Raw genomic sequence first — 26436 nt, 5'->3', positions numbered from 1 at the left:
CAAGTTGCTCTGGAATCCTGGTGTTTTGCTCTATCTGGTCTCTATATCCCGCCTCCCCCAACCTCCACCCCCATCCTGGGATGAGAATTTTGAAGAAGCCTTATTTCAGAGCGAAGATCAGACCTGAGTGTCCACATGCCATAAGGAGTCTAGACCCTGGTGCTTTCCTGTGTGAAATCTCATGTGCACCCAGGAGCACCCTGAGGGACCAGAGTAGCAGGCTTCACTCCCTGCTTTGGGGACACACTGGCAGCAGAAGAAAGGCAGATTACCCACTTCATCTCTCATCTCTACATGCATGACCTTGAGCAAGGGACTCCTCTCCAAGTTCATACTGGTGTGGAAGGGTTACTTAGAAGCATTGTTGTTCCTCTGTCAGGCTTAGCAAGGGTAGCTGGGTGAGCCCAAGTGATGGGTGGAGTTGTCCTGCAGAGAGTGGGGCAGGGCCTAGAGGAGCAAGTGGAGCCTGGTGAATGGGTGGAGCTGATGGGGCTGAGCCAAGGGGTGTGAGTGGAGCCCAACCCTTAGGAGCAGAGGGTGGGGCGGGACTAGTGGAATCACATGGTAGGGGCGCCCCACCCAGGTTTCCTCAGGTGAGCTCAGCTCGCAATGAGGAGCCTCTCAAATGAGCACGTGGGTGCGTCCTCAGTAGGCAAATACAGCCCGGAGAGGCGCGTGTATCTAGGAATCCTGTATGTGTCGCTGTGGGCCCTGCAGTCCTGCAGCCAAAATGTGACTTCAGAGGTTGCTCCAAGTAGGGGCCTTGGTTTCCCTGCTTACACAAGACAAGACAGCCATAGAGGGAGGCTAAGGACTCCGTGGGCAGCCTTGAGTCCTCCCTCTTACGTGACACTGTAAACTTCCATGAATTCAGGTGGGTTGAGGGTCCTTGGAACTTTTGGGAGGGGTCCTGGGGATGTCTCGGCTTAGAGACTTTGCTTCTGAGAGTTACCCTTGTCTCTGTGTTCACAGAGACTTCTCCTGGTGCCTGCTGTGTAGATGGTGAAGCCTGTAGGTCCACAGAGGTAAGCGTGTGGCGCGGTTGTCACTCACTGCAGCCTGGTCCAGCTCCCACAGTGCCCCTCACTCACCCACTGGGCAGGGACTTCCTGGCATCTGGACAGTGAGAGAATCATAGATGGGGAGGCGGTCTTGACCCTGCCAGGGGCAACCTTGGGAACTCACTGCGTCTGTAAACTAGGACAAGGAGCAACACCTGCCCCTCAGGCTTGTGCGAGTCAAGCCTAGCTTCGTGAATCCCTAAATACTGTTGAGCAATGGATGGGGTGGGGACCTAGGGTTTTGACAGTGTTATCATGAAGATGTTCGTGTGGAAAGGTATTCTCCTTTTTTTTTTTTAATTAAAAATTATTATATAGCAGGCTTTGTTCTAAACATTCAGAACACAAATAAAACAAATTATCCAGGAATTCCTGCTGCCCTTTTGAGAGAGGGCTGCTATTCCATTGGTCTGGCCCAAGAATTCAGGGACTGAATGGGCATTGAACACTAGATGGCGCCAGAACAGTACAGGCACTAAATGGGCCCTGACCCCTTTAGGCATCTGATCTGATACCAACCATAGTGAAGTTTCCACTGGTGAATTATTCCATCACATCACTTAGCTAACCCAAGTCCCTTCCTACTTGTGAGATAAAGATTTCTTCACGACCTGACCCTTACCTACTCCAGTTGCATCGCCTCGTGAAACCCCCAAATTTCAAGAACTCCTGTCAATTCACAACTCGTGATACTCCTTGAGCTTAATGTGATGTTTCTTCCTTGTTAGAAGGGCTGAGCTCTTTACGACACTAGATGGCGGCAGAACTGCACTTAAAACTTTACTGAAGTCCACCAGCCTTGGGCTACCTATTCCCTGTCATGGTTACTGGAACATTTAGAAAGCCTTTAGTACTTGTTTTAAAAGCAGGAACTTAGTATAACTCAATGAATTTTGTGCATGGAATTGATTTTCCCACTAGGAAAGTATTATATTCACTACCCAGAGTATTTTATATCATCTACTTGGAGAGCAAACCTCACAATTACATACCCAAGTGAGATAAGGGTCTGAATTCAGCCATGACCTCCTCCTACAACTATCATTACTGGGATGCTTCTGGAATCTTTGCCAATGTTTGGAGCATTTTCTTCTCTGTTTTGGGCTCTGATTGTTATAAGCCAAGAAATAGAATTTAATCAGAAGGATTTTGTCGCCGAGTCCTATTTATTTTCTACCCAATCGATTACTACAAAATAATAAACTATTCTGCCCTGGTTTCTCAGCAAAAGTGCTTTTAATTCAAATGTGTGAGCCTGCAAACTCCTTCCTATTTTAGGAGGCATCATAAAGTGAAATTGCATCCAAAATCAAAATAGTGGATGTTACCTGATCTCTGCTAGCAGGGTGCAAGGAAGCATGCCACATTTCATAGATGAATTTTCTAAAAAGATAACCTGTGAGGGTCAGGAAAATATTGGAATGATTGAAATCATTTTGACTCACTCTTTTCCCCCATAACTTTATCATGGTAAAATTTGAGTGCAATAAAATGCATGTATTTTAAGTATGCAATTTGATCAGTTTTCATATGTATGTAACCAAAATAATTACTATATAAAGCATTTCCATTACTTTTTAAAATTTAAAGTCATGAAGACTGTTTCTGCATGATTTACTACATTAGAAATCAATTACCTTAAGATATATACAACCCCATCCCCACATCAACTATTTCAAAATTAAATGGTACACTTATAAATATCACTGAGGTCAAGGAAGAAAGCACAAGAAAACTAAATAAAAAGTGCTTTGAACTAAGTGACAATAAAAACTTATGATATCAGGATATCTGGGATTAATCAGTACTCAGATGAACATTTATAACAAAGTACTTGTATCAGAAAGAAGTTAAAATAACAAATTATTTTCAAATTAAGTAATAGGAAGGTAAAAATAAGAATAAGAGCAGAACTATATGAAATAGAGAAGAAATAATACAGCTAAAATTTGATAAAAAATAATTCTAATCAAGAAAAAAGGAAGAACAGAAAAATTAATATCAATGGAAAGAGAGCTATCAAAATAACCCTACAGATGTTTAAAATATATTAAGGTAATATTATAATTGTATGCCAACTTGTGAGATAACTTACATAATATGGTCTATATTAGAAAAGGATCAATGTCCTGCTGAGAAGAAAGTGTTTTCAGTCATTGATGGATGAAATATTCTCTATATGTCTGTTAAGTCTCAATTGTTAATTGTATTATTCAGTTCTATAGTTTTTTTATTTAGTTTTTGTTTGGAAGATCTATTCAGCAGTGAGACAGGGGTGTTAAAGTATTATTGTGTTACAGTCTATTTGGTTCTTGAGAAGGGTTTGTTTGATGTACATAGATGATCGATTGTTTGGTGCATAAATATTTACAATTGTTATGTCTTATTGATGTATAATTCCCTTAAGCAGTATGAAATGTCCTTCTTTGTCCCTTCTGATTAACTTTTGCGTAAAGTCCACTTTAGCTCATATGAGGATAGAAGCTCCTGCTTGTTTAAAAAATCCATATTAGTGGTATGTTTTCTTCCATCTTTTCACCTTCAGTCTGTGGATGTATTTGCCTATGAAGTAATTCTCTTGGAGACAACATATTTTGGGGTCTTGTTTTTTAATCTAATCTGCCAGTCTGTGTCTTTTGATTGATGAATTTAGACCATTAATGTTCAAGGTTATTACTGAGATATGATTTGTGTTCCCAATCATTTTGGTTTACTTCTAGTTTTTAAATTAGTTTATGCTTTGATTGACTGTTCCTTTAATTTACTTCCTCCCTTCACTGGTTTTCACTTTTCTTTTTCATTTCCTCTTCATGGAATATTTTGTTGAGAATATTATGAAGTGCAGGCTTTCTGGTTGTGAATTCTTTTAACTTTTATTTGTCATGGAAGGTTTTTATTTCACCTTCAAATCTGAAGCTTAATTTTACTGGATATAGAATTGTTGGTTGGCATCCATTTTCTTTTTTTATTATTGTATTTTTTCATTATTATTTTTATTTAGCTTTTAATTTTTTACAGACTGCATTTTGATTCATTGTACGTAAATGGGATACATCAATTCATCTTTATGGTTGTACACAATGTAGATTCATTCCATTCGTGTAATCATACATGTACATAGGTAATGATGTCTGTCTCATTCCACCATTTTTTTCATACCCCACTCCCTCTCATTTCCTTCTACATATTCTAAAGTTCCCCCATTATTCTCTTATTTCCCACCCCCTACCCCCATTATATATCATTCTCCACTTATCAGGGAAAACATTTGGTCTTTGTTTTTTGGAGCTTGGATTATTTCACTTAACATGATATTCTCCAATTCCATCCATTTATTTGCAAATGCCATAATATTATTCTTCTTTATGACTGAATAGTATTCTATTGTGTATACCAATGTTTCTTTACCATTCCATTGTGTATACCAGCGTTTCTTTATTCATTCATCTGTTGAAGGGCATCTAGGTTGGTTCCACAATCTAGTTATTGTGAACTGAGCTGCTAGAAACATTGATGTGACTGTGTTACTGTAGTTTGCTGATTTTAGGTCCTTAGGTTATAAACCGAGGAGTGGGATAACTGGGTCAAAAGGTGGGTCCATTCCAAGTTTTCTTAGGATTTCCCATACTGCTTTCCAGAGTGGCTGTACCAGTTTGCAACTTCACCAGCAATGTAAAAGTGTGCCTTTTTCCCCACATCCATGCCAACATCTGTTATTGTTTGTGTTCTTGATAATAGTCATTATGATTGGAGTAAGATGAAATCTTAGAGTTGTTTTAATTTGCATTTCTCTAATTACTAGAGATGTTGAACACTTTTTCATATATTTATTACTTGCCTGTGTGTCCTTCTGTAAAGTGTCTGTCCAGTTCCTTGGCCCATTTATTGATTGGGTTCTTTGTATTTTTGTGTAAAGTTTTGTAAGTTCTTTATAAATTTTGGAGGTAAGTGCTCTATCTGAAGTGTGTGTGGAAAAGATTTTCTCCCACTCTGTAGGCTCTCTCTTTACTTTCTTGATCATATCCTTTGCTGAGAAAAAGCTTTTTAGTTTGAGTCCATCCCATTTATTGATTCTTGCTTTCATTTCTTGTGCTTTGGGAGTCTTGTTGAGGAAGTCTGATCCTAAGCCAACAGGGGCAGGATCTGGCATCCATTTTCTTTCAGAGCTTGGCATATGTTATTCTAGGACCTCCTAGCTTTGAGGGTCTGGTTTGAGAAATCAGTTGAGATTTGTATTGGTTTCCCCCTATACAGAATCTGATCTTTTTCTCTCACAGCCTTTAAAAATTCTATCCTTATTCTGTGTGCTGGGCATTTTCTTTAATGTGCCTTGATGTGGGTCTTGATAATTTTACACATTTGGGGTCCTCTAAGCCTCTTGTATTTTATTTTTCAGTTCATTCTTTAGATTCGGGACATTTTCTGATATTATTTCATTGAAAAGATTGTGCATTCCTTTTGTTTGTTTCTCCACACCTTCATCTATGCTGATGAACCTTAAATTTGGTCTTTTCATGTTGTCCCATAATTCTTGGAAGTTCTGTTCATGGTTCCTTAACATCTTATCTCCATGGTCCACTTTATTTTCATATTTTGTTTTCATTACCTGAGGTTCTCTCTTCCAAGTGGCCTAGTCTGTCAGTGATGCTTTCTACTGAATTTTAATTTGGCTTATTTTTCCTTCATTTCACTGATTTCTTTCTTTCTTTCTTTCTTTCTTTCTTTCTTTCTTTCTTTCTTTCTTTCTTTCTTTCTTTTTTAGAATCTCTATCTCTTATTGAAGTGATCTTTTCCTACCTGTATTTGCTCTTACATCATCTTTTACTTCGCGGATTAGTTTATGCACATTCTAAACTCCTTCTCTGACATTTCTTTCACTGTGGTGTTGATAGATTCTGCTATTTTGGTGTGCTTATGGTGATTTGTTACCTTGATTTTTCATGTTGTTTGTGTATCTTCTCATCTGACAGTATGGATCTGAGGCAGAAAAGTTTCTACACTGTGGGCTTATAGTATCCCTGAATGATTCCAGTACCTCACTGTTTAGAAGGAGACAAATAATTACAACAAATGCAAACAATTTATAACATTAAGCCAAATAGTTCCTACTCTGACATCTACAATATTAAGAGTTATCACAATAAACAGAAGTTATATGATCAGTTATTGCCTATAATAAAAACAAGTTTGCGAAAGGTTCACATTTTCAAATTGTGGACAGGGAGAGAACAGAAGTGATATACAATGGGATGATTGTAAGGGAGGAAGAGAGAAGATGGAAGAAGAGAATCAAGTGAAACAGGAGAAAAATATATATACAAAGCAAAAATTTTTTAAGAAATTAAAAAGAATAAAAGAATACAAAACAAAACTAAATATACTGATCAAATATAGTTCACAAAAACTAATCCATGTAAAATAACTGGCTTCAGAAATGCTAGAGATGAGAAGAAAAAAAAAGAAGAGTGTATAAATGTCCGTGTACCAGTAAGTTCACGATTCAGAGTGAAAAAGAATTTAAAAAAAAAAGGAAAAAAATCTTGATAAAAAGTTAAAGAATTCTTTCCATTGGAGTTCAAAATATTCTCATTTTCTCTTCTCAGCAACTTTAGGCAGGGTCTCTGGAGTGCATTGCTCCACCTTCTGGGTTGCTGGAGTGACAGGGGTAATCCTGGAGGTGGGGTTTAGGCTTAGGTGGGCTCCAGGCTCTTCACTGAATGCTAAATGTTCTGAAGATTTTAAATCAGTGCATCTGCAGAGCCCAGTACCTGCTGGTCCATAATGGTGGACTACCCAGTGCTCTCCCCTGTTCTACTTCTGTGGTGGGAGACCCAGTTCTCAGTCCCTTATATCACCTGTGGACCCCACATTTCCTTGTCTTGGGTTCAGTCTCCAATTTCTCCCACCCAGCCCTTCAGAGTTTCCAGCCAGATATGTCTTTCCCAGTCATTCCTGTGAACAGTTGGACTGGAGGGGAAGGGGTAGAGCCAGGTGGGTTTCCATAACCACTTTCCCCCTATGTCAGCCTCTGTCCACATTTAATTTTCTCCTGGTCACTTAGCACACTCTTTGTCCTGTGGCATGTGTTAACTGGGCCTATATTTTGGGTCAAACTCGAGTTTGTCAGGAATCAGCTTCCTCCATTGGCAGCTCCTGTGCTGTAGCTGCAAAATGGTTCCTTCCTTTATCCTCTGCATGCTGCCTTGAGAGATGGTGCCTTCTTTCCCCACACACATATTGTGCAGTGACATATCTTTCAGGTTTGTCAGGCAATATATTTGGTCTCTAAACACTCTGTATCCAGACACACCTCAGATCTCCCAAAAGTACAGGTTCTTTATCCCTCCACTCTGCTCACAGAGGTCCCACCAGCTCTGGTTGGAGCTTCTGGCCTGGCTGTGGCAGCTGCTGTGCTGCTGGGGATTTCTTCTTTTATTATTTCAAAACTCCTGAGTCCCCAGTGTTCTTTGAATGTCTGTTTTAAATTCCAGTAAAGTCCCCTCACTTTTTTTGTTCACCCACCTTGCTGAGAAGCTGCCTGCCAGTTTTCTTGGTTTCACTTCATGAAGTGGCCAGAAACTTGACCGCCTCTATTCTGGCATCTTCTTAATCTCCTTAACTCATCTTTTTATGATTTTTTTTTCTTTTTGTACTGGGGATTGAACACTGGGGCATGAAGCCACTGAACCACTTTCACAGCACTTTAAAAAAAAAAAAATATATATATATATATATATATATATACTTGGAGACAGGGTCTAGCAAAGATGCTAGGGCTGGTTTTGAACTTGTGATCCTCCTGCCTCAGGCTACCAAGCTCTTGGGACTACAGGTTTGAGCCACTGTGCTGGGCTTATGCCACCTTTTAAAATACAAATCTGTGGCATGTGATGTAATGTGCCCACAGCAAGTCATTTGTATATATCCCATCTCTATTTTTCCAGATGAATTAAAGATTGTCCTAGGGCAGATGCCTATGAGTCTCATTGGGTTTTTCCAGAAACCCCAGGCCCAAATGAAATTTCTGTGACCCAAGAGTTCCTTTCAGGAGTGTCTCCTATAGGATTTTGTTTTTTTCCACATCTCACTCTCAGTTTTTTTAGTTGTTAAGTGGTGCTTATGATCTCTGCTTCTGTTGTGAGAATTCAGCCAGATGATGTGTAGAGAGCCTTCAAAAGCTGTGCTGCTGTGGGCAGGAGAGACAGGGCTCCTGTTAGACCACATAGCACACTGAGGTGCTATGGAAAAGTCCACTTTTCTCATGGTGGACCTGCATTTAAGCTCATGGCCTGAGTTGAGCTTGCTCATGTTTCAGTCCCACTTGTGTTCTTGCTAGGGCATCCTAGAGCATGTTCTGCCACAAACTGTGGCAGCAGTGTGGGTCAAGGTCAAACTCACAGAGAAGCCTGCCCACACTACTTGTCCATCCCCCTCCATCCCACCCACGCACACCTGTGTCTCAACCAAACTGAAGATGTCAGCAACTTGAGAGGAAAATATCATTTCAGCCATCTGTTCTCTTGCATGGGTGGATTCCTCTGACTCACTTGTGCCTTCCCTTGCTCTGGGTGCTCCAGGTGACTCCTGCTCAGTCATTTAGACCCACCCTGAAAAAGTCTTATTCATTGAGAACTTTCCCTTTGTGTACCTTCTCCATCATCTATTTTACTGTTTTACCCATGATGGAATGACCTGTTGTGTTCTGCCTCTTCTGCTAGATTTGGACACATACATAAAAAACAAGACCCAGAGGAGATCCAAGATGGTGGACTAGAGGGTGACTGCATCTCCTGTCGCTCCAGAACTCAGGATTCAAGAAGGGGAGGTATTGAGAGACTCGGACCAACATAAAGCCATGGGGTGAGTCTCTCCCACCTGGTGAAGCTCGGCCCGGGTGGCAGGCCCAGACAGTGGGCAGCTTCTCAGACCAGGGCAGGGCAGCAAGAGACTTCCCCAAGCAGCCCTGCTCCCTCCCACAGCAGGCCCAGTCCACAGCCAGCTTCTAGGAGCAGGCCCGCCCAGTGAGAGCTTTTCTACACAGAGTCAACGCCAAGCCCTGGACACAGCGGCGGGTCCCGGCCCACAGGGGGCTTCTGGGACCAGGGCAAGGCAGCGAGAGGCTTTCCCAGGAAGCCTGGCTCCCTCAGGCAGGGGCAGGCCTTGTCTATAGCCAGCTTCTAGGAGCAGATCCACCCAGTAAGAGGAATTCCACGCAGAACCAGTCCCCAACCCTGGACCCAGTAGCAGGCTAGGGGCAGCTTTCTTTGGAAGCACTGCATTATCAAGTTCCTCCAAGAATTCAGCTACTGAAGGATGGGAGGTGATATACTGGAAATCTACAGGGACAATATAAGCCAATAGAGGAAATCTGCAATATCTCAGAGCCCCACTGATATCTGACCAATATGAGAAAACAAGGGAAGAAAAGATCCCAAACAAACATAGATACTATATCAATAAAACCCAATGACAGCACAGCAGAAGCAATGTCAGAAAGGGAGTTCAGAATGTACATAATTAAAACAATCAAGGAAGCAAATGAGGAGATGAAAGAGCAAATGCAGGCATTGAAGGAGGAGATGAAAGAGCAAATGCAGGCTTTACATGATCACACCAATCAACAGTTAAAAGAGCAAATACAGGAAGCAAAAGATCATTTCAATAAAGAGTTAGAGATATTGAAAAAAAAAAAAACAAACAAACAGAAATCCTTGAAATGAAGGAAACGATAAACCAAGTTAAAAACTCCATAGAAAGCATAACCAATAGGATAGAACACCTGGAAGACAGAACCTCAGACATTGAAGACAAAATGTTTAATTTTGAAAACAAAATTGATGAAACAGAGAAGAGAAGATGGTAAAAAATAATGAACAGAATCTACAAGAATTATGGGATATCATGAAAAGGCCAAATTTAAGAATTATTGGGTTTGAGGAAGGCTTAGAGAAACAAACCAAAGGAATGAACAATCTATTCAATGAAATAATATCAGAAAATTTCCCAAATCTGAAGAATGAAAAGGAAAACCAGGTATAAGAGGCTTATAGGACTCCATATATACAAAATTACAACAGACCTGCACCAAGGCACATTATTATGAAGAAACCTAACATACAAAATAAAGACAGAATTTTAAAGGCTGCGAGAGAAAAGAATCAAATGACGTTCAGGGGGAACCAATAAGAATATCAGCAGATTTTTCAATCCAGACCCTAAAAGCTAGAAGGGCCTGGAACAATATTTATCAAGCCATGAAAGAAAATGGATGCCATCCAAGAATCTTATACCCAGCAAAAATTACTTTCAGATTTGATGTCGACATAAAATCCTTCCATGATAAACAAAAGCTAAAAGAATTTACAAAAAAAAAAAAAAAGGAGGCATTACAGAACATTCTCAGCAAAATATTCTATGAGGAAGAGATGAAAATCAACAATGCAAATCAGCAACAGGAGGAACTAGCCTAAAGGAATAACCAAATAAAGGAGAAACCAAATCATGTAAAAAGGATAAATAAGTCAAATGACTGGGAATACAAATCATATTACAATAATAACCCTGAATGTTAATGGCCTGAACTCATCAATCAAAAGACATAGATGGCAGATTGGATTAAAAAGCAAAATCCAATAATATGCTGCCTGCAAGAGACTCATCTCATGGAAAGAGATACCCACAGACTATAGGTGAAAGGATGGGAAAAAACATACCATGCACATGGACACAGCAAAAAAGCTGGAGTATCCATCCTCATTTCAGATAATGTGGACTTCAAGCCAAAACTAGTCAGAAGGGATAAAGAAGGACATTACATACTGCTTAAGGGAAGCATAAATCAGCAAGACATAACAATCATAAATATCTATGCCCCGAACATTGGTTCATCTGTGTATGTCAAACAAATCCTTCTCAATTCCAGAAATCAAATAGACCACAACATAATAATACTAGGCGATTTTAACACACCTCTCTCACCACTGGACAGATCCTCCAAACAAAAATTGAAGAAAGAAACAATAGATCTCAATAACACAATCAACAACTTAGACATAACGGACATATATAGAATATACGATCCAACAAAGAACCAATACACTTTCTTCTCAGCAGCACATGGATTCTTCTCTAAAATACACCATATTTTAGGCCAAAAAGCTAATGTTAGCAAATACAAGAAGACAGAGATACTACCTTGTATTCTATCAGATCATAATGGATTGAAATTAGAAATAAAAGACATAATAAAAAACAGAAACTTCTCCAATACCTGGAGATTAAATAATATGCTATTATATGATGAATGGATAACAGAAGACATCAGGAGGGAAATGAAAAAATTCTTAGACGTAAACAAGAACAAAGACATATCATATCAAAATCTCTGGGACACTTGAAAGCAGTACTTAGAGGAAGATTTATTTCATGGAGTACACTCAATAAAAGAAGAAAAAATAAAAAAATAAATGACTTAACACTATAACTCAAAGCCCTAGAAAAAGAAGAGCAGCCCAACACCAAAAGTAGTAGAAGACAGGAAATAGTTAAAATTAGAGCTGAAATCAACAAAATTGAAACAAAAGAAACAATTCAAAAAATTGACAAAATAAATAGTTGGTTCTTTGAAAAAATAAACAAAATTGATAAACCCTTAGCCACACTAACAAAGAGAAAGAGGGAGAAAACTCAAATTACTAAAATTCAGGAATGAACAAGGAAATATCACAACAGACACGAGTGAAATACAAAACATAACTAGAAGCTATTTTGAAAATCTATATTTCAACAAAACAGAAAACTCCGAAGACATCAACAAGTTTCTAGAGACATATGGATTACCTAAACTGAACCAGGAGGACATACACAACTTAATAAATCAATTTCAAGCAATGAAATAGAAGAGGTCATCAAAAGCCTAGCAACAAAGAAAAGTCTGGGACCAGATGGGTTCTCAGTCAAGTTCTACAAAAACTTTAATGAAGAGCTCATTCCAATACCCTCAAAGTATTCCATGAAATAGAAGAGGAGGGAACCCTCCCAAACTCATTCTATGAAGCCAATATCACCCTAATACCAAACCAGACAGAGACACATCAAGGAAAGAAAATTTCAGACCAATATCCTTAATGAACATCGACACAAATATTCTCAACAAAATTTTAGCAAATCGCGTACAAAAATATATTAAAAAGATAGTGCACCATTATCAAGTGGATTTTATCCCAGGGATGCAAGGTTGGTTCAACACCCAGAAATCAATAAATGTCATTCACCATATCAACAGACTTAAAGTTAACAATCACATGATTATTTCAATAGATGCAGAAAAAGCATTTGATAAAATACAGCATCACTTCATGCTCAAAACACTAGAAAAAATAGGGATAGTGGGAACATTCCTTAACATTGTATAGGCCATCTACACTAAGTGCATGTCCAATAGCATTCTAAATGGAGAAACTGGAACAAGGCAGGGATGCCCTCTTTCACCACTTCTTTTCAACATCATCCTTGAAACTCTAGCCAGAGCAATTAGACAAACCAAAGAAATTAAAGGAATACGAATAGGAAAAGAAGAACTCAAACTATCCCTGTTCGCAGATGACATGATTATATAATTAGAGAAACCCGGAAGTTCTACCTGAAAACTTTTAGAAGGCATCAGTGAATTCAGTCAAGTAGCAGGTTACAAGATCAATGCTCATAAATCCAATGCATTTTTATACAAAAGTGATGAATCTTCAGAAAGAGAAGTTAGGAAAACTACCCCATTCACAATAGCCTCAAAAAAAAAATGAATTACTTGGGAATCAATCTAACAAAAGAGGTGAAAGACCTTTACAATGAGAACTACAGAACACTAAAGAAAGACATTAAAGAAAACCCCAGAAGATGGAAAGATCTCCCATGTTCCTGGATAGGCAGAATTAATATTGTCAAAATGGCCATACCACCAAAAGTGCTATACAGATTCAATGCAATTCCAATAAATCCCAATGACGTACCTTAGAGAAATACAGCATGCAAATATGAAATTCATCTGGAAGAATAAGAAACCCAGAATAGCTAAAGCAATCCTTAGCAAAAAGAGTGAACCTGGGGGTATCAAAATACCAGATCTTCAACTCTACTACAAAGCAATAGTAACAAAAATGGCATGGTATTGGTACCAAAATAGACAGGTAGATCAATGGTACTTAATAGATGACATGGACACAAACCCAAATAAATACAATTTTCTCTTACTAGACAGAGGTGCCAAAAATATGCAATGGAGAAAAGATAGCCTCTTCAACAAATGGTGCTGTGAAAACTGGAAATCCATATGCAACAGAATGAAATTAAACCCCTATCCCTCACCCTGCTTAAAACTCAACTCAAAATGGATCAAGGACCTCGAAATTAGGCCAGAGACCCTTCATCTTACAGAAGAAAAAGTAGGTCCAAATCTTCATCATGTCGGGTTAGGATCAGACTTCCTTAACAGGACTCCCATAGCACAAGAAATAAAAGCAAGAATCAATAACTGGGATAGATTCAAACTAAAAAGTTTTCTCTCAGCAAAGGAAACTATCAGCAATGCAAAGGGAGAGCCTATGGAGTGGGAGAAAATCTTTGCCCCTCATACTTCAGAGAGAGCACTAATTTCCAGAATATATAAACAACCCAAAAAACTCTACACTAATAATACAAAAAATCCAATCAACAAATGGGCTAAGGAAATGAACAGACACTTCACAGAAGAAGATCTACAAGCAATCAACAGATATATGAAAAAATGTTCAACATCTCTAGTAATAAGAGAAATGCAAATCAAAACTACCCTAAGATTCCATCTCACCCCAATTAGAGTGGCGATTATCAAGAACACAATCAACAATGGGTGTTGGCAAGGATATGGGGAAAAAGGTACACTCATACATTGCTGGTGGGGCTGCAAATTAGTGCAGCCACTTTGAAAAGCAGTGTGGAGTTTCCTCAGAAAGCTTGGAATGGAACCACCATTTGACCCAGCTATCCCACTCCTTGGCCTATACCCAAAGGACTTAAAATCAGCATACTACAGAGATATAGCCATACCAATGTTCATAGTTGCTCAATTCACAATAGCCAGATTGTGGAACCAACCTAGATGTCCTTCAATTGATAAATGGATAAAGAAACTGTGTTATATATATGCAATGGAATATTACTCAGTCTGAAGAATTATAAAATTATGGCATTTTCTGGAAAATGGATGAAATTGGAGAATATCATGCTATGTGAGATAAGCCAATCTCAAAAAACCAAAGGACGAATGATCTCGCTGATAAGCAGATGATGACACATAGTGGGGGGTGGGAGGGGTTAGTGTTAGCATTAAAGTTAGGGTTAGGGTTATGGAGGGTGGCAAGAATGGAGGATGGAAGGTCTCTATAGAGGGAATTGAGGGGTTGGAGGGGTGGCAGGGAAGGGAAAAATAACAGAATGAGTCAAACGACATTACCCTATGTAAATTTATGATTATACAAATGGTATGCCTTTACTCCCTATACAAACAGAGAAACAACATGTATCCCATTTGTTTACAATTAAAAAAATCCCAGAATGCGGACTGCCTTGGACTCTAGATAAGACGCTCTGTGGGATGTGGGCTTGTGATTTTGGCACAGTACTTTATAAAACGTTGTCATTTTGTGGAGAAATGGAAAGACTGTGGAGCTTCTGAAGGCCAGAGAACACAAGTCATCTGCCTCCTGGTGCCTGGTGTGCATGACTGATGCTGGTAAGTGTCTGTTGACTGATGTACTGAGTGTGCTACAGCAAAACGTGGAGGAAAATGCAGGGATTGCCTTTCAATTTTATTTTTTGTGTCTGAAACACATATTTCTTGTCCTTTTGTAAAAAAGGAAATCACTGCAGATTGAGCTGAAGCTCACTGTGTCTGACACTTCTAATTCAAGACCCTTCACAGAGGGGTCTGTCGCTTTCATTGGATCAGTCTCTGCTCTTGGTTTATAGTGGTTCTTTTAAATCCTCACCCCCTGCTTGGAACTGGTGACAGTAAGATTGAGTGGGACATTTATATGGAGATCATCATTGGAATTTAATAGGAATTGCATTGAATCTGTATAGTACTTTTGGTACTCTGGTCATTTTCAAAATATTAATTCTGCCTATTCATGAACATGGGAGGTCTTTCCCTCTTCTACAAGAGACTATGTCTTAAAAGAATAAACGAAACCAAATAATTTACACTCTAAATTTATATATGCCAAGCAAATAATATTTTAAGATGAGTGCTGAAAATGACATTTTTCAGTTCTGAAACCCAGAAGCATTAATCTGTAGCAAACTCAAATAACATAAATACAAGGAAATTTGTGCAGGATTTAGTCAAGTGAAAAGTGATGTTTACATGGACCTATGGATAGAGAGGGAGAATCAAAAGAGTGATCAATCTTAGAAAAAGACAAGACTCTATGTTTAAACTGGGTTGCAAATAATGGCAGTAGATATGGTTCCATGCATTCTTTCTGTTCATTATCCCATTTCTTATGTGATTTCACTTATAAAACACAAGTATAATGATAAAAAGAAGAAAAATTTTATGATGGCAGAGATAGGCATCAAACCAAGCCTGGGGCTCTTCTGAGCGTGGACTCATGTGACTATAAAGATTGCAATCCATGAAGCTGGTTTTGGTTTGTCCATTCTCACATCCTTGCTTTCATTTTCCCTTCCTTCCTTGAAGTAACCATGAACTCTATCATCTGAAAAAAAAATTGTAGTGTACAGTATGGCATTGTTAAGAATAAACACAGCTTTACACAGAATATCTTAGGTAAAATGGAAACTTCATGCCTATTTAAAGGCAAGGACCTTTTCCTGCTCCCCTAAAGCAATCAACATATCACTCTTTTTCATGAATTTGACTGTTTGGAACCATGAACTTCTGTTTTTCTGTGATTGGCTAACTTCAGTTACCATAATGTCCTCCAGATTTATCCATGTTGTGGCAAATGGCAGGATTTCCCCCTTCTAAAAGCCTCAATAAGAGGCCACAGTTTCTATGCCCATTCATTCATCTGTGGACGTCAGGTACCTTCACATCTCGGCTGCTGTGAGTAAGGTTGCCACCAACATGGAAGCACCAACATCTCCTAGGGATGCTGATTTCCATTCTCTTGTATATTTCCGACAGGGCATGACTGGAATACATGGTAGCTCTACCTCTTGTTCTTGGAACAACATCCAAACTGGTTTCAGTACTGTGGAGAATGACCCATTTTATTCTCCCACCAGTGCATGTCTTCAACAGGTAATCTTTCTTTTCACATCATAGCCATCCTGACTGCTGTGACAGGATATCTAACAGTGGTTTTGAGTTGTATTTCCTTGAGAATTAATTGATGTTGAACATGTTTTCATTGCTTGTTGGCCATATATGTGTGTTTCCTTGGATGGGATATCTATTCAAGTCTTCTGCTATTTTTGATGAGTTTATATTTTTACTAAATTCTAGGATGTTTTTAATAGATATTGAAAATTAACCTCTTTTCTGCTATTTGATTTGAAAGTGTATTCTCCATCCTGTAGGTTTTCTGATGGTTGTTTATTGTTTGTCTTTCAGTGCAGAAGATTTTTAGTTTCATGTTACCCCCATTTGGGTATCACTGAATTTATTGCCTGCCCTTTTGGTATAATATCCAAGAAATCATTTTCTATTTCAATGTCATAAAATTTTCCCACTGTTTTCTTTTTGCAGGTTTATAGATTCTAGTACTCACATGTAAATCTTCAATACATCTTGAGTTTAATATTTGTGTATGGCTGTAGGATAAATGTCCCCTTTTATTCTTTTTCATGACATATTTGTTGAGGAAACTATCATTACTACATTGCCTACATTTGGCAGTGTTTTTAAAGATGTCTTAATGGAAATGTATGTGGACTTTGATCTAGGTATGCTTGTGTGTTCCACTAAATTATTTGTTATTTATTTATTTATTTATTTATTTATTTATTCATTCATTTATTTTGGTAGTGCTGGGGATTGCACCCATGGTCTTGTGTATGCGAGGCAAGCACTCTGCCACCTGAACTATATCCCTAGCACTTTGTTTTCTATTATGCCAGTACCATCATGGTTTTTTCTCTCTCTCTCTCTCTCTCTCTCTCTCTGTGTGTGTGTGTGTGTGTGTGTGTGTGTGTGTGTGTGTTTGAAGTGTTTGTGATAAAACCTAGGGTCTATGCATACTTGGCAAGTGCTACATCTTCAAGATCCATCCCCAGCCCTACCACAGTGTTTTAATTACTATAGCTTTATAATATATTTTAAAATCACAGTGTGGTTCCATTAGCTTTTTTTTTTTTTAATCAAGATTACTTTAGCTTTTCAGGGTCTTTTATTGTTTCATTTGAGTTTTAGCTTTCTTATTTCCTATTTCTCTAAAATATAGCATTGGGATTTGGATAGGAATTCAATCTGATCTGTATATAACTTTGGTAGTATGAGAATTTTAATATTGATTCTTCACATCAATGAACATGATGCCTCTTTTCTCTTATTCATATTTACTTTAACTTCTTCATCATTATAGATTTCAGGGTACAAGCCTTTCTCTTCCCTCATCAAATTTATTCCTCAGTATTTTGCTCTTTACATAATGGTATTGTAGGGATTGTTTTCTGTATTTTTTTTCACATATTTTGTATGAATTGTAAAGAAACAAAACAAAATTCTTGGGATGTTGTCATTATATTTTGCTGAATTCATATAGTAATCCTAAAAGGATTTTTGTAGAATCTTCATTGTTTTTACATATATGAATATGTCACCCACAAAGACCAAGTTACTTCTTCTCTCCAATTTTTATGCCTGTTATGATTTGGATATGAGGTATCCCCCAAAAGCTCATGTGTGAGACAATGCAAGAAGGTTCAGAGGAGAAATGATTGGGTTGTAAGATTCTTAACCCAGTGATTAAATTCCCTGGTGGGATTAACTGCGTGGTAACTGAAGTGGTAGGGTGTGGCTGGAGGAGATTGTAGTTCGGGCAGGGCTTTGGGGTATATATTTTGTATGTGGAGAGTGGAGGTTCTCTCTGTGTGAGCCCTCAAATAAACTTTTCCTCCTCTAAAATTTTCTGTCATATCGTTTAGTCTCAGCCTTGAAATAGCTGACTAAAACAATTTCTTATACTTTTCTTGCCTTATCACTGCAACAAGAACTTCTAGGACTGTGTCACCAGATGTGGTGAGGGTGGGTATCCTTGCCTCATTCCTGATCATGCTTAAAGTCATTGTCATTTCAATTTTTCACCACTGAATATGCTGTTGACATATACGGACTTTCTTATGCTTGGATAAATTCCTTGTCTACATACTTTGTTGAGAGTTTTCATCATGAAAGGGTTTTCCATTTTGTCTAATGCTTCCTTTTCATTTCTTGGAATTGTTGTATATTTTGAGTCCTTCATTTACTTGGTGTCAGGTGTCACTATAATTGATCTGTATATGCTGAATATCCTGCATCCCATGAATAAATCCCAGGCCTTAATGATGTATGATGCTTTCAACATGTTGGATTCAATCTGCTCAAATATTTCTTAAATATTTTCCATCTATGTTCATCAGGGGGATTGGCCTGTAGTTTTCTTTGCTTGTTGTGTGTTCTCTGGTGTTGGAGTATGAGTATATCAACCTTATAAAATGAGTTTGGAAATGTTTCTTCTTGCATTGTTTAGAGGAGATTAAGATGGTTTGGTGTTACTTGTTTAAAAATTTGGTAGCCTTCCATCATGATCATGTGACCAATAGACTCTTTTTCTTGAGAGGGGGACTGTTTTGTGTTACTGGTTCAATCTTCTCAATTATTATTGTTCTGTTCAGATTTTTATTTTTTTATTTCTCAGTGTTCTGAATTGTATGTGTCTGGGGATCTATCTGTTTCTATCTGGTTATGGCTCAATTGGTATGTAATTGTTCACAGTACTCTTCTATGGTTCCTATTATTCCTGTGGTATCAGTTATAATGCTTCCTCCTTCATTTCTGATTTTCTTTGTCTTCCTGTTTGTTCTCTTAGTAATTCTACATGGAATATTGTCAATCCTGTTTGCCTTATCAAAGAATGGCATCTTGTTTTGATTGATTTTTTATTAGTGATCTAAGTGCCTTTCATGTATTTCTACTCTGATTCATCCTTGCCCTTGTTCTGGTGATATAAGTTTGGTTTGATGTGCTTTCTCTTGTTCCTTTTAGTTCAAGTTAGGTAGTTTATTTGCAAATGTTTTATTTTTGTATTATGAAAATATATTGTTCTACAACTCTTCATAATCCTTGTGGTGCACTGTCAAGTTGTAATACATTATAGTTTTATTCATTCTTTTTTTAATATAAATTTTAGTTGTTGATGGACCTTTAATTTTATTTATTTTTATATCCATGCTTAGACTTGAACCCAGTGCCTCACACATACTAGGCAAGTGCTGTACTACTGAGCCACAACCCCAGCCCCTCATTCTTGTTTTTCTCAATAAATGTTTTATTTCACTTTGGAGTTCTTTGCATTATTGGTTAAATGGTAGTGTTTAATTTGTCATTTTTTATTTACAGTGTCTTCTCAATTTTATTTTCATTCTATTTTGCTTGTAAGGATACATGATATGATCTCAGTGTTGTTAAGATTAAGGAGGTTTATTTGTGACCTGCTATGTGTCCTGTTCTGAGCACTGCTCTGAGCACTTCAGTGAATGTGAATTCTGCTGTTCGGTGGGATGTTTTCTATATCTCTTAAGTTCTATTGTCCTATTGGTGTTTACAGTTGCACCTTGATGTGAAGTATAAAATAGTTTTGCTGTTGTTATATTGTTCTTCATTTATCTTAAGTTCTGCTGATGTTTTATTTATTTTGTCGACTGAAATTCTGTCTGACATTTGTAAGTGTGACAACTTCTTCGTGGGTTGATGCTCTTGTCAGTATGCAATGGCCTTCTCCTCTGACCACTGGTGACCTAAAGTTCAAGTTATTTAATCAGGTACCCATACTTTCCTGGTTTTCTTCTGCAAGGTTCTCCTTGTCCCTGTGTTGTTAGCCTGTGTGTGTCCTTACATCTACAGTGTTTGTATTTTACAGAGTTTATGTTGGTATTCTCTTTGGTGTATTTATTCAGCAATCCTATGTCAATTTATTGGGGAATTTCATATATTCATACTTAACAGCTATTGATGATGACTTAAATGACCATTTTGTTTATTGGTTACTGTTCTGTAATTCTTTTATCCCCTTTCTCCTCTTTTCTGTGTTCCTTTTCAGTTTTTCTAAATTTTTATACTCCTAGCATTTGCCTCTTACACTTTTATCTACAGACATTTTATTTAACAGTATTTTTATTTGACATTTTTCTAATTTAAATAGAACGTATTACAAGCACATAATTTTCACAACACTAATATCATGATTAGGTAAATTTCCATGTGTGACTTACTGTTTAAATATGTACATTTCATCCATAAATACATAACATAGAAGCTATCTACTGCAATGCTTAAAATCTTTCAAAGACTGAGCAGCACAGAATGGTGCTTAACAGACTCCATATGAAGAACATCTTTCTTGGGAGAGGCTGAGAAGATTTGAACTTTTAAAAACCAGTCTTCAAATCATTGGGTCAAATTAGCTATAATTTTTAAAATATAAATATATATATATATATATATATATATAATTATTTATATGTGATGCTGAGGATTGAGCCCAGGTCCTCACACATGCCAGGCAAGCGCTCTACCACTGAGCCACAACCACAACTTCTATCATGTTTTAATTCTCACCAAATTACAGTGGCAGTTTTAGAATCTTGTCACTTCTAATTTCAGAAAGAATATTTTTCACAACTGGTTAAGATAATAACATACCCTGCTGTTCACTTTCTTGTGTTTCTGAATACCATTCTGTTTTCTGCATCTATCAGTTTGACTACTCCAACTTCCACCTCTTTAAGTACATTTATACAATATTTGGTTTTTTTGTGACTGACTCATTTCACTGAGTAGAGTAATTCCAGGGCCCAGATATGTGGCACCATATGCCAGAATTTTCTTTCACTTTAAGAGGTAATTATATTCCAGTGTCTGAAGAGGCCACCACATATTGTTTATATATTCTTATAATTGTAGATATTAAGTCTTTAATATTGGATATTTAAAACATGGAATTTTGAGTAATGGTGTGGAAATGACTGTATGACTCCCTGCAGGTTGTATGTGGGTGTGTGTATGTGCTGAATCATGTGATGTTTTATGGTAGCAAATGTTTACATATCCAGTTTGAAAAACACACATAAGTGAGAAAATGCAATTATTGAAAGGCATTGGTACTTTTATATCTAAAAATATCTTGAAATAACCCAGGTCATGAAAAGTGACATTCATCTCACAGGCCCCCTTGAGGACTCAATTAGAAACATGAACCCCTGGTAATATCTCAGAGAGGCATGTGGTTTAATTTTCTTTTATGTATTTGCCATCCACACATATGCAAATAGATGGGTTTAATAGAAGAAGCAGGACTTTGTATTGCATTTAAAGCAAAGAGCATAAACACTCTGCCATGATCAATTATTTCAAAGCCAGCAAATTTTTTCATTTTAACAGAACTTATCCATCATTGGCTACTGAAATATTTACTGTCTTTCCCCACGTATATCTCAAAATGCTAATTATATGTTTTTCAGTAGCAAAGAACACCAAAGGACTGAATGAGACATAGCTATAGGCCACAAGAATCTGGATACAGTATAATATTGGATCATCATTCAGTGTGATTCTTGCATAGGAGATAATGCTGTCCAAAATGGACATGACCACAAAGCAACTCAAGAGCAGCAGGATTGTCTGTGTGGCCCTCAGTTGTGGGAATGATATTAGAGAAAGGCTGGTTCTGTGAAGATGCTGGGACTGCGTCTTATGCCTGCACAAGAACGCCACCATGTATCCATTTAAGATGGCCTTTATTCCTTTAAAGGAGGCTTCCCTGAAGGTCAGCAAGGTGGAAAATGTGTGCTGGAGGAAGCTCATGGGCACAAAAGAGCAGAATTCTGTGATATATATAAAATTGTCTGAGGTCAAATTGGGGGTAGCATTAATGGAGATGAAGAGGTGACTACTAAAGGATGAATAAAAGATATACAGGAAAAGAAGGGAACACAGGTTGTGGCATGAAGATTTATGTTTGAACATTGCCAAGTAGGAGTGTCTGGAACTGAGTGTGATGGCTTGGAGGACACTGAGCAGGCAGGTGGTAGAGATGGAGAAGCCCCTCATCAAACTCTACAGGTAGACAAGTACTTTACAGGTCATGTCACCCCACCTTCTCTCCTGAGGTGTAAAAATGTCTTCTTCTATGAATTCATTGATTAGCAGCCCTACTAGGTGGATTAGGACTAAGAGACTAATAAGCAGCTCAGTGAGTTTGGGTCTGTGCCCAATAAAGTACAAGGAGACATGGAAAAGAAGAAGAATGATGTTGGTCAAGATCCCAATGCCAATTTCAGTATACACTGTGTTTCTTATGTGAATATTACTGTACAATTTGTTGTTCTTGCTCATCTTATGTGGGAAAGAATAATATGTGAACACCTCAGGAGAAAAATGGGAAAATTTCTTTTTTGCAAATGTGATCTCCTTCATTAATCTCAACCAACACCAGTGCCATCATAAAAATAAGGAGAATTCATCCAAACATATCTTTATTCCATATGAAAATTCAATTCTGGTGCCTGAGATCCCAGTATCTTGAGAGGCTGAGATAGGAGGATCAGAAGTGTGAAGACAGTGTGGGCATCTTAGTGAGACCCTGTCTCAAAATACACAGTGAAAAGGACTGGGGGGTAACTTGGTGGTGGTGCACTTATCCACCAAGCAATCCCCAGCAAAAAAATAAAAAAGCAAACAAAACCTGAACTCTATATCACACCCTCCAGAACTCATTCCCACACTCTTTCTTATCCCAACACCTACCAGACTTGACTGGATTATATGTGCCATTGGGGCCTCAACAATGGAATACATAATGGTACTTCAGTTTTCTTGTATAGTTAAGAATTGCAAGCAGGGATCAGTGGTGCACTCCTGTAATCCCAGCAACTCAGGAGGCTGAAATAAAATAATAGTAAGTTTGAGGTAAGGCTCAGCAACTTAGCAAGACCCTAAGCAACTTTGCAAGACCCTGTCTAAAACTGAAAAATAAAATGGGCTGGTGATGTGGCCCATTATTAAGCATCTCTGGGTTCAATACCTGGTACAAAAAGAAGAAGAAAAATATATCTTGCCATTTATCTTAGAATATCTTCTTCCTATTACCTCATGTCTAAAGTTTTCTGGAGCAAGACAGGGTCTTGCTTGATTTTCAAGTGCCTGATATTGTTTGTCAGGTATATAATGGTAGGTCTACAGTTTGGGGTGAATTTTAGTGGGGTTGACTGCAGGAAACTGTAAATGAGGCCCTTCCAACCAAAGAGTGTCCACAGATGAGACATGCATAGAGTTATTTCATGTTAGCATCTTGTTAATTCTAGCTTATTTACTGCCAGACCAAATATTTGTAATATATGAAAAGAAAATGTTGATGTGAAACCTGAATTCAGAATGGTTAATGTATGTGTAGAAGTTGCCATTTATAATAGCATCCACTTAAGCACTCTCTAATGCTGATGTCCAGTCATTTCACCTGTCAACATAAATAGTCATGCTATGTATATCCTGAAGTTATTATGTGTGAAAAAATTAAGGTGTGCACGCAAACCTTGGAAGTGTTTATGGCACATAATGAATTCTCCAGAAATTTTGGCGTCCATTTTTATTATCATATAGTTGCTCATGAATGTGACTTGAGAGATATAAGTCATTCTTTTACTAACACATCAACCCTGTTGCTGCCTAAAAAGAGAGGATGAAAATTAGAAATTACCACTGGGTGCAGTGATGCATGCCTGTAATGCCAGAAACTTGGGAGACTGAGGCAGGAAGATTGCAAGTTCTAAACTAGCCTCAGAAACTTTTAGCAAAGCTCTAAGCAACTCAGCAAGACCCTGTCCCTAAATAAAATTTGAAAAATGGCTGGGGATGTTGCTCAGTGGTTAAGTGCACAGGGGTTAAATTTTTGGAAGAAAAAAGAAATAGAAATTGTCTACATAGTAGAAATTTGCAATATCCCTTTTAGAGAACTCTGCCCAATGGAATCATCTGATATACCTGTACATGTCATTGTTTTTTTTAATCTTCCAACCATAACATTAGCTTATGTTAGAACATTTCAGAAATAATACCAAGAGTGTAGTTCATTTTTTCTTTTCAATGCTTTCAATCAGAGTAGTAACTAGAACTGCGATTAAAATAGGCTCATTTTTATTCCATTTTAAGTTTTTAATTAAAAGACAAGTATCTAGTCCAAGTATACAAGTATCTAGTATCTGAAAGATGGGCTGTAAGGTGTTATCTATTACAAATGAAAGGTGACATTCCTCCAGATTTAAGAGGCCTATGCCTGAAATTTATGCTGAAAAATTTGGTGCATGTTCTGCTGGGACAATATTTCTTGTAGAATGTGTGCATTTAATTAAATATCATCCATATGATATTACCATCCATACATGGTATTCTAAAATCTTTCCAGTCACATAGCAAAAAGGAATTATCATCTGAAAATCAAGCATATAAGCATAATTTATTTTATGGCTAGTGGTTCTATAATGTAAGATTCTAAGGGAAAGCAAAATTGTTAATCACTCAGAAACACTGGATACCAGTTAAGAATTCAGACCTGAGGCAGGTATTTAGTTAAAACATTTGAAACGTGGATGTCCTGAAACAGAATTTTATAGCATTATTAGAAAAGTGTAGCTGTAATAAGATTAATGGACTCTATTTCAAATTGTAATATATTCCTAGTTGAATAAACTTTACTACAATATTTCCATTGATTTGTAAAGTTCTTATATAAAATATGACTGTGTTTTCCTATTTTTGGTCTCAATAAAGAGAAGTCAGTATGAAAAAGAAGATCAAGAAGAAAAAAGTTGGGGTTTTAAAAAGTAATGACCAAGTAATGTGACAGTTTTCTCCATTCACTCCTCCAACATATTTGAGTTGGTCCCACAGTAATCCCAAGAACACATAGTAAAATACCAAAGTTCCACTCATCTCTAAGCTTTATGGTTCACAAAAGTAACTTGAGCCCTATATATACTATAATGGCATAGACCTTTTATTGGTTGTTTTTTTCATGTAAGGTAAAATGTGTCTGGTGATAAAGTTTTCAAAGAACATTTTTAAAAATATATATTTTTTGTACCAGGGATTAAACCCAGGGCTCTTTAACCACTGAGCAATATCCCCAATCCTTTTTATTTTTTATTTTGAGACAAAGTCTTCTTAAGTTACTTAGGACCTCAGTAAGTTGCTGACACTGACCACGAACTTGCCTCAGCCTCCTGACCTTCTGGGCCAAACAATAATCTTAACTGTATACACATTATCATTGAATAACTACTATTTAAAAATAGTTAAATAACTACTTTCACTTATGTGATTCTGTGAAATACAAGTGTTCTTTAATTCAGTTTAAGTCATTTTGAAAACTTGAGCTATCACCAAATTCTGTGTAGATGTATGTATAGGTAACAATGAATTACAGTTGTGTATAATTATAATCCACCAATAAAAATAGAAATAAAATAATTAAAATAAAAACAGTAAATCAAAAGATTAAGCTAATAAATAAGAATAAAAACATAAGCTGTAGAATTACTTGGCACTACAGAGCTCATAAAGGAGTACATTTTAATAACCTATAAATCAGGGCGCTGAATGGTATTATTTGCAGTGTTACTTTAGAAGCTTAAGTTCTGTCAGCCTTTGTTCTGAATTTTAGATAACATATTAATTTACCAGTAAATCATATACATCAAATACATATACCTTATTCACTTAAATATTATAAATATGTAATTTAAAGAAATATATACAACTATGTCTCTATTAATATCTCCTTTTTGTTAAAAAGCATTTGGTGAACAGGAGCCCTTCTTAAAACAAGCTAAAAGAAATTATCTGGCATGTCCCCTCTTAACCATGAATCCTGCCATTAACATCTGTCTAGCAAAGAAGAGTCTAGGAACTCAGGGACAAGATAAAAACTCCCTGTCCTCCCTTCAGTGTAATAAAGGGGCCTCCTCAGCTATGACTTTTAGCACTGTGTTGGTACTTGGAAAACATATTGATCCAAAGAAAACCAATTATGTTTTATAAACTAGAGAAAACAAACTGTCCTCAAAAACCTGAACCTTCCACAGGGAGTGACATAAATCACAGGGAAAGTCACATGGCCCAGGT

Source organism: Sciurus carolinensis, chromosome 5 (genome assembly GCF_902686445.1).
Source record: "Sciurus carolinensis chromosome 5, mSciCar1.2, whole genome shotgun sequence".
Classification (NCBI taxonomy): Eukaryota; Metazoa; Chordata; class Mammalia; order Rodentia; family Sciuridae; genus Sciurus; species Sciurus carolinensis.
This window is presented reverse-complemented; position numbering follows the sequence as displayed.